This window comes from Petromyzon marinus, unplaced genomic scaffold (assembly GCF_048934315.1).
Source record: "Petromyzon marinus isolate PM22_M1 ecotype Great Lakes invasive population unplaced genomic scaffold, UKy_Petmar_22M1.pri1.0 PM_Scaffold_128, whole genome shotgun sequence".
NCBI lineage: Eukaryota > Metazoa > Chordata > Hyperoartia > Petromyzontiformes > Petromyzontidae > Petromyzon > Petromyzon marinus.
This window is the reverse complement of record NW_027423089.1, coordinates 190,662-200,319: the sequence shown is the minus strand read 5'-3', so window position 1 is coordinate 200,319 and position 9,658 is coordinate 190,662. Positions and strand designations below refer to the sequence as shown.

The following is a 9,658-nucleotide window of genomic DNA, read 5'->3' as shown; positions in this document are numbered from 1 at the left end:
ACAAATGTAACCACAGCCACAACCATACCCAACAACCATAACCACTATAACCACAACTATAACCAAAACCAACTACAATTATAACCACACCCACAACAATAACCACAATTATAGCCATATCTATAACCACAACTCTAAGCACTAAAACCAGACACAACTAAAACCACAACCATGATATAACCACTACAACTATAACCGCATTTCCGGTTATCACAGGTGGCAACATATGGTGCGAAAGAAGTTCAACACACATACAACAACAAAAGACAAAGATTTATTCTATAGCCTATAACAGACTGTTGGGGCAAGTTCTGTTAGCGAGTACCTATGGAGACCCGCAGTGTGGAACACAAGCAGGTGGGTGGCCAGCACTACACCCGACCGTCTTTGTCTCCCGAGTGGCGATGTTTATTACACACCACAACAGGTACTCATTTCAGGCAGAGTCGACGTAGGGGAAGCCCTGGACTGGTTCAAATGATCGTCACTGGTGTTGGCCGTGAGCGGGAATCGAACTTTCTCGGGTCCGTGGCGTGGCGTTCAACCGCTACTCTACTGCTCCCTACACATACAACAACCATGAAAGACAACATAACCACCTTCACCACAACTATAACCACAAAAACATAACATAACCATCACAACTTGTACCACAATCACAATTATAACCACAACCCCAAGTATAACAACAACAATAACATAACCACAACTGTAACTATAACCATGAAAACCCCAACCTCCACGTACACAACTATAGCCACAAAAAATATACCCCCCACAACCGCAATTATTACCACAACCAAAAGCACCATAACAACCAACATAACCACCTACACCACAACTAAAACCTGAACCACCACTACAACCAGCGATACAACCACAACTATAACCACTGCCACCACATTCAAAACCACCACAACCAACATCACCTCAACCACCACAACCATAACAAGCAACATAACCACAACAACCACATTGATGCTGATACTCTAACACCACCTACACAACCACTTTATCAAGGCTCTATGTATCCGTGTGTCCATGTGTCTCCGTGTCTCCACATGTCCCTGTGGGTGGGTGAATAGATGGGTTAGTGGGTGAGTTGGTGAGTGGGCAAGTGAGTGGGTGGGTGTGTGGGCGATGGAATCGAACCTGCACCTCTGCAGTGCAAGTCCAGTGAGCTAACGACCCGCATGTGGTGGGGTAAAGTGTGGGTACGCCCACCTTGCTCCAAAACGTGGAGATCAGCGTGGAAGAGTAGACCAAATACCCTAATTAGCGGCGTCTAGTGGAGGCCTCCTCCGCCAGCACGCGATTCGCCTCCTTCACAATAAACCCTTCCTTGCAAAGATAAAAAAGTATATTTGACTGATCCCATCAGCCTCTCATCAGCAGCAATGGCTCAACTCGAGCGCCACTCTGGACCGCTTTCCACCTTCAGTGCCTCAGCAGCAGAGCCGGGCTCTGCTTGAACCGATGCCGTGAGCCCAGCAGCTGTTTAGAAGCCTACGGCTGTGGGCCGCCTTTGTCTCTCCTCCACCACTGCTGAGGTGTCCACATCATGCGAGGTTCTCACCTTCAGGCTGAGTCGACCCAGAGGAGGCCCAGGCAGCGAACCGCTTCAGAAGTTGGCGCCACGTTCACCGGCGGAAGCGGAAGTAGAGAGAGCAGCAGAAGCATCGCGTGTGGGGAGCAGCTGAGGTGTGGATCAGAACTGTGTATTAGTGGTGGTGTGGTAGTAGTGGTGGTGGTGTTCGTGGTGGTGGGGTTGTTAGTGGTAGTGGGGTTGTTATTGGTGGTGGGGTTGTTATTGGTGGTGGGGTTGTTATTGGTGGTGGCGTTGTTAGTGGTGGGGTTGTTGTTAGTAGTGCTATATACGCGGGAGCTTTGTCTTTGGCGGTGTGAGTGGGGGAGGGGGCGTAGAGGGGGGGGAAGGTGCTGGGGGGGAGGGGCTCACAGGATATTGCGTCACTGAGGGCGTGATCACCGAGCCCCGCCCCCACTTGTTTCTGCCGATCTTTTTTCTCACATGTGGCGGTAGAGAAGCACCGAGACGACAGAAGCAGCGACTCTCTGGAGGAAGTGAGGAACTGTAGGTGAGTGGTGATGTGAGTGGTGAGGACGTGTGTGTCTGTGTAGTGTACTGGCAGGAGGAGTGGTGGCGTTAGTGGTGTTACTGATAGTGGTGGTGGTATGTTGTGAGTGAGTCGTGACGATGTGAGTTCATGTCAGAATCAGAATATTTATACTGGAGTCAGATGAGCTATACAGCTCTTTCTCACAGATGTCCAGTGTTGTGGGTGAGTGGTAAAGATGTAACCTCGCGTTGATGTGAGTTTCTTATTAATGATGTGGGTCCGTGTTAATGATGTGGGTTTGTGATTTAAAGCTTTCGTGACTGCAGTAATTCATATTCTTAGTTCTTTCGGTAAAGTCACGTTGAAGGGAAACAATAAAATAATAAAATATATATAAAACAATAAAATTCTCACGACGTTTCGACCATAACACAAACGGTCGTCATCAGGTGTGTCTGTTTGCATAAATGTATTTATTTTTAAACGGTGTATTTATTTATTTATAAAAAACGTTAGCACCACGCGCAGCGATTTAGCAGTTTATTTAAAAGTACGAGTCCATCTATGTTCTGAAAAGAGGAGGGGGGAGACGAAACAATCATTGTATGCCGTCTGAAAGCCACTGTAAGCGTGAACAATCAATTAAAACCTGAAATGGTTTATCAAATCTTTCCAATGATTGCTAAGCCAGAATCCATATTCTCGGTTGAAATTGTCTCTGTGCTTGTATATGTGGATAGCCTCATGAACGAATTTCTCATGGTAGCCAGATGGCATACAAAGAACCTCTGTCTTGGAAAAGTCAATGTCATGTGAGCCTACTGAATTATAACAATAATCTGCCACGGCCGAGGTGTTGGTCCTACCGTGTTTAAGGTCTCCTTTGTGTTCACGAATGCGGTCCGAGACATGGCGTTTGGTTTCTCCAATGTAACTACTACCACAGAGGCAACTTAGTTTGTAGATACCAGGGTATTGTATGCCCGGAATCACATCTTTTACAGACGGAACCAGATCACGGATTTTATGTAATGTGTTGAAACGGACCTGGATCTTGTGTTTATTCAAGATTTTGGAGATCTTTTTTGTGATCCCCGCAATGTAGGGTAAAGTGATGGTTTTGAAAGGCTCCTCAAGAGGGTACTTCTTCATGGTTTGAGTGATAGCTTTGCGGATTGTATAGTCGGAGTAACCATTAGCCTTAAGAGCTTGGTGTACGTGCTTGAGTTCACTGCCTATGTGTTCCTGGTCGGATATGCATTGGGCTCTATGATACAGAGTCTTGATGAGAGAATTCTTCTGTGATGGATGGTGATGGGAATCCGGTTTCAGATAAGCATCCGTATGGGTAGCTTTCCTGTAGACAGAGTGGCTCATTGAACCATCTGGTCTCTTTTTAATTAGGACATCCAAAAAAGGTAGCTTGCCATCTTTTTCGACTTCCATGGTAAATCTGATGGCTGGGTGTATGGAATTGATGTGGTCGAAGAATTGGTCTAGAGCAGGCCGGCCATGTGGTCAGATGACAAAAGTGTCATCCGCGTACCTCTTCCATAAGGTTGGGCGCAGTGGCAGTCTGGATGGCGTCAGTCTCAAATTTCTCCATGAAAATGTTAGCTATAACCGGAGATAGGGGGGAGCCCATTGGGGTGCCCTCAGTTTGTTTGTAGAAAGTTCCATTCCAAGTGAAGGGCTATCCACATATACAAGCACAGGGACAATTTCACCCGAGAAGATGGATTCTGGCTTAGCATTGGAAAGATTTGATAAACCATTTCAGGTCTTAATTGATTGTTCACGCTTAAAGTGGCTTTCAGACAGCATACATTAAAATTTGTCGTCTCCCCCCTCCTCTTTTCAGAACATAGATGGACTAGTTCTTCTAAATAAACTGCCAAATCGCTGCACGTGGCGCTAACGTTTTTTTTTATAAATAAATAAATACACCGTTTGAAAATAAATAAATTCATGCAAACCGACACACCTGATGACGACCGTTTGTGTTATGGTCGAAACGTCGTGAAAATTTTTATTGTTTTATATATATTTTATTATTTCATTGTTTCCCTTCAACGTGACTTTACCGAAAGAACTAAGAAGATGTGGGTTTGTGTTGATGATGTTGGTTCACGGTGAGGATGAGTCTGTGATGTGACGTGACTCGTGTTGTGACGTGGGAAGCAGTGCCGACGTGCACCCTCTACCCTGTGTGATCCTCGCCTTCGTCTCCCGCTCTCCACACAGAGACCCGGACCGTGCGAGAGACGCCGCGAATTATGTGCACTCTGCACTGTTCGGACCGTGTACCAGTCGGAGCGCGGGCGGTGTTGTTGCAGTGAATGCCACGCTGCCCTCCAAGTTCGACTCCCGCTCACGGCCACCAACACTGCTGACGATTACCTCAACCACTCCTGGGCCTCCCTTTGTAGCCATAACGAGCAGCACCTACGAAGACCGGCACGGCACACGACACCAGTGTTGGTGGCCGTGAGCAGGAATCGAACCCCGGGTCGCTAGGTTCATAGCACAGCGCGCTAATCACTACACTACCGCACACACACACAGACACACACAAACACACAGATACACACACAGATACACAGACATACACACAAACACTCAGACACACACACAGACATACAGACACACACAGATGAGACACAACACACATCCGCCCTCGGGCCGTGACGTCACACCCGCTTCCACCCAGTCTGCCGCTAGAGCCACGCTGCAAGCTGCCTGCTGAGGAGCGCCTCTCTGCACGAAGCCTCCTGGAGCCTCTCTCGTAGCAGTCACCATGGAGGCTCACGGGCTGCGCAGTACTTCACGCACCCTCGTGACGCTGCTCGTGGCGAGCTCCGCGTTCCTCGCGTCTGTGCCCACGGAGGAGAAGAATTTCTCCCCTAACTAGCTGGTTAAGCCGAGGGGAGCCTGGGAGGTCCAACCGCCACAGGCCGGACAGCCTCTACCTCTCACCAAAGCGACCGTGGCCGTCCACATCAGCAACCGCCTCACAGGTCACGAAGCCGAGAGGGTGCCTCGAGTCGCTTCCTCTCCCAGCCATGGCATGGAGGTTCCCCAAGGAGGAGGAGAAGACGACGACCCAGCTCCTTCAGGGTGGACGACCTTCATGGAGATGCTGCACAGCGGGCCGGTGGCCATCGCCTACGAGGTGGCGAGCGCGGGGATCACCCTCCTCAGCCTCGGAGTGGCGGCTGAAGAATGCAGTGGTGAGTGCCGACTTCACGCTCACACAGGCCATCAGCGTGGCACCGTGACATACACCACATGCAGAGACACCACACGCAGAGATGCATCACGCGTACAGATCACTCGCGCAGATATAAGAATCTCACTCGCATACACCACACACACAAGTATATATCACATCCACGCACACATCCTAGACAAAGTTGCATATGTCATTTGGAACAAGCAAACACCTTGCTCAATTAAGTATACTTAAAAATTATCCACTGCAACTTTAAGGGTGTTTTTTGTTACTGGCAGCGTGGCATTTGGGACATGTGCTGGACTCCTTGTGCGGCGTTGGTGAGTTGCGCTGGTGCAGACAGAACAATGTCCCCTAGCCAGTAGAGTCAGAACAATAATATTTTTTAATGGTTGAGGAATCCGATGAGCTATAAAGCTCTTTTTCACAGATGTCCGGTAGGGGCTGGTAAGAACGTTACAACAACAAATACTACAAAAACATGTAATAGTGCAAAGTACAAGAAAGGTTAACAAATCACCCAAACACAAACAAATAAAACTAAACCAGCCCCATCATACTCTTTGGTTCTTTCGGTAAAGTCACGTAGGTATAAAATAAAGTAAATCACGATGTTTCGGGTGCAACACAAGCGTCCATCATCGGGTGGGGAAAGCATGGTCTGCTGCTGAGGCAGACTGATTTATTTGATTTTATACCTACGTGACTTTGCCGAAAGAACCAAAGAGTATGGATTCCTGCAGTCACGAAAGCTTCAAATCAAGAACACCCCCATCATACCAGTCAAAGCCCACTGAGGTACTAACTTATTTTTCAGATGGAACCTGGTCACAAATGAAAGCTCAACCTCGTTGTAAACCGCGCATGCACGTGAGCGCAAACCGCTACTGTAGGCGATTGCGCAGGTACGCGAGCGCTGGGCACCACCAAAAATAGTCGTGTAGGCACGCGCGTGCTGAACAATACTGTAAACGATCGTACAGGTACGGACACCAAGCACGCTCTACTCCTTTATTCGCCGCAAACAGCCGCGTGTGCGTGCGAACACAAAACACTCTCCACCCTCCTCTTCACCCTCCAAAGGAGCACAAGAAACAGTTTATTCCCCTACCAGTTATTTTATTTACCGCAAGCAACCCGTTAAGCTACGCGTAATTGTGTGGGTCAGTGGATGTCAGCCTATTCCCCTTGAGATCCTAGACTGTATTTCCTCTGCCTATCGCTCTGCTTTCTACCCTCGATCAAATAGCCCAAACTTACCTCTCTCTCTTACTCACGTGTACTTCCACTCTGCTGCGCTGGAAGCTGTAGAAAAGCGATCAGTAGAGGGTTGAGCCTGGCTGCGCTGAAGTGCATCACGCGGACGTCTCGAACGGCTAACTCCCCTCCTGCGTGGACCGCGATGATCTTGAAGAACTGCCTTGCTACCTGAATCCCCCTCCCTTTATCCCACCTACAACAAAGGAATTTCGCCGTTTCGCTCCCTTGGCCTCCCGTCCAATCAGGGGCTCGGATTTTCCCACCCTTCGATACCCGGATCCCAACTCGGGTGATGTCGCTGCAGTGATCTCTCCGACATCCGCTCTCTGTTCTCCCGCTACCAGTCCACTGACCCGTGCTTGTGTGTGTGTGGTTCCACTCGCGGTGGCTCGATGGCCCTTGCCGTGACCATGCAACTTTAATATTAGGTCCCGGCGCCGCAGTGCATGTCAGCTACAGGGGGAAGATCGCCCAATTTCCCGGCCGCAGGAAACCATGAAGATCGATCCCATTAGGGACTTCTGGAAAAAAAAACCTATCGGCCGGGTGACCTCCCCTCCTGGCTCTACGTGGGGCGTGTGTGCGTTCGTGCGGGGGGAGGGGGGGTGGCGAGGGTGCACCGCGTTGGCGTCGGCATCCCCCGGTGGCGGCTTCACGGCGGTGGGCACGGCCTCGGCAGAGCGGCTCTGCTGCGGCGGCCTCACGACTGTGCAGTGGGCAAAACGCGGACGTCTGAGAAGGCACCAGCCCCGGGAGAGTGGCGGGAAATCCGAGGCATCGGTGACGGCGTCGCGGCGGTGGGCACGGCTCCGCTGGAGCGGCTCCGCTGCGGCGGCACCACAGATGACGGTTCCCCAAGATGGAGAATACCCGTCTCCCTCAAGGTGGACGACCTTGATAAAGATGCTGCACAGTGGGCCGGTGGCCATCACTTACGACGTGGAGAGCGCGGGGATCACCATTACCAGCCTAAGAGTCTGGCTGAAGAATCCACTAATAAGAGAGAGAGTATGCTGGCGTCACTGTAACATAGAACATCAGCAGGACACCACAACAGAGACACCACACCCAGAGAGGCATCATGGATATAGATCACTCAGGCAAATGTCATAATCTCACATGCATAGATGACACAAATCAGAATCAGAATATTTATACTGGAAGAATCCGATGAGCTATTAAGCTATTTTTCACAGATGTACAGGAGAGGCAGGTTAGAACGTTACAACAACAAACAATAAAAAATCACACTCACATCCTCGACAAAGTCGCACACATTTATTACAAGCACACATTGTTCATGTTGGTGGATTACAAATAGTTGTCCGATATTTGCCACTGAAAGGCAGGTACAACACTCGTGCTCAATCAATGGTGGTGGTGTGGCAGATGGCAAGTGAAAAAAACATATTTGAGTGGAGTGACCAACAGGGGAAGAAGGAGACTGCAATCTCTTGCCTCTCATAATGATTTTGTTTCCGGTTTTAAACAGAAGTCATCGCAGCGCAGACGAGTTTACCGAAGCCGCTACATGAGAGGATCCATGTGTAAATTGGCTCGGAGCAAGTGCCACCCCATGAAAATCAAGAGGACCCATAGATCCCTAAAGACTCAACTGGATGGCTGCTCCATGATGAATAGCTCACCAACACTTACCAGCGCACCCACCAACAGCACCACTCCTACCAACACCACCACTCCTACCAACACCACCATTCCTACCAACACCACCATGACAAACCCCACCCCGAAAAACTAACACCATCACACTTTTAAATACCAACACCTCTACCAATACTATCCTGACTAACACCACCACCCCTTCCACCCCTACAAACCCTACCAACAGCATTTTCTCCACCTTCACTACCACCCGGACCAACACCATCATCCCAGCTGAGTGTGAGTGGTGTCACCTCATGATAATGGCCCGCATCAATGCCTGCCGCACTAAAATAAGCTCAATTACCCCTACCAGCTCAATCACCAACTCCACCGCTCCTACCAACTCCGCCACTTTGACCAATCCCACGTTTACCAACATTACCTCCTCTACCCTCACTACCACCCCTACCCACATCACCCCAGCTGAGCATGTGTCCAGCCTCATGATCATGAGGGAAAAGAGATCACTCTTCATGGCTGGATGAATGCCTGCTCCACCACTCCTACCAACTCCACCACCTCTACCAACCACACACCTACTAACACTACCTCCTCTACTAACCCAACCCTGACCACCATCACTTCCTCTACCCTCACCACCACTCCTTCCCACATCATCACCCCAGCTGAGCGTGAGTCCCGCCTCGTGATCATGAGGGCAAAGAGACCACTCTTCATGGCCCGGATCAATGCCTGCTCCACCACTCCTACCAACTCCACCACCTTTAGAATCCGCACACCTACCAACACCACCACACCTCCCAACACCGCTACCCTTACCAAACGCAACTACTCCGACGAACACCACCACTCCTACCAAAACCAACCCTACCAACGCCAACCCTACCAACACCAACCATACCAACACCATTATTCCTACCAACACCACTCCCCCTACCAACACCAACCCTACCAACACCAATCCTACCAACACAATGACTCCTACCAACACGACCACCCCAACCGACACCATCACTCTTTCCAACAACAGCCCTATCAACGCTACCTATCCTACAATTGCCAACTCTATAAACACCTTTACCTCTACCAACACCACCACCACCCCAAATAAGAAATAATACAAAATAAATAACATTCCAACATCGCTGCACCCTTTCCATGTTCCCTCCTTTGTTTACGCGTCATCCATTAAAATAAGTTATTGTTATTTTTTAAGAATAATAGTTACTAAGAATATTGTTTTGTATTAAGTGAAGTCATAATATTGTTCGAAAAGCTGGTTAATGTAGATCCTTTGTCAGTCATTTCTAGATGATTGCCTCGCCTTGCCTACATTCACCTTGGTGACTCAATCACATGCTCAAGGACACGAGTGATATTTTCGGCTAACAGAAGGTGTGAACCTACCTTTACCACCAGCAGTTGGATGGACTGGTGAAGTTGTCTAAACAGAACCATTTAT

The 9,658-nt window shown here is 49.2% G+C and overlaps 1 long non-coding RNA gene across 1 annotated transcript; it reads left to right on the top strand.

The window, feature by feature from the left end:
* Positions 1 to 1,939: 1,939 nt before the first annotated feature.
* LOC142922635 (uncharacterized) lies at positions 1,940 to 9,357 on the top strand. The gene is made up of 3 exons (XR_012940203.1): positions 1,940 to 2,096; positions 4,323 to 5,308; positions 8,063 to 9,357. It is a non-coding gene; the product is annotated as an uncharacterized LOC142922635 (long non-coding RNA).
* The last annotated feature ends 301 nt before the right edge of the window (positions 9,358 to 9,658 follow it).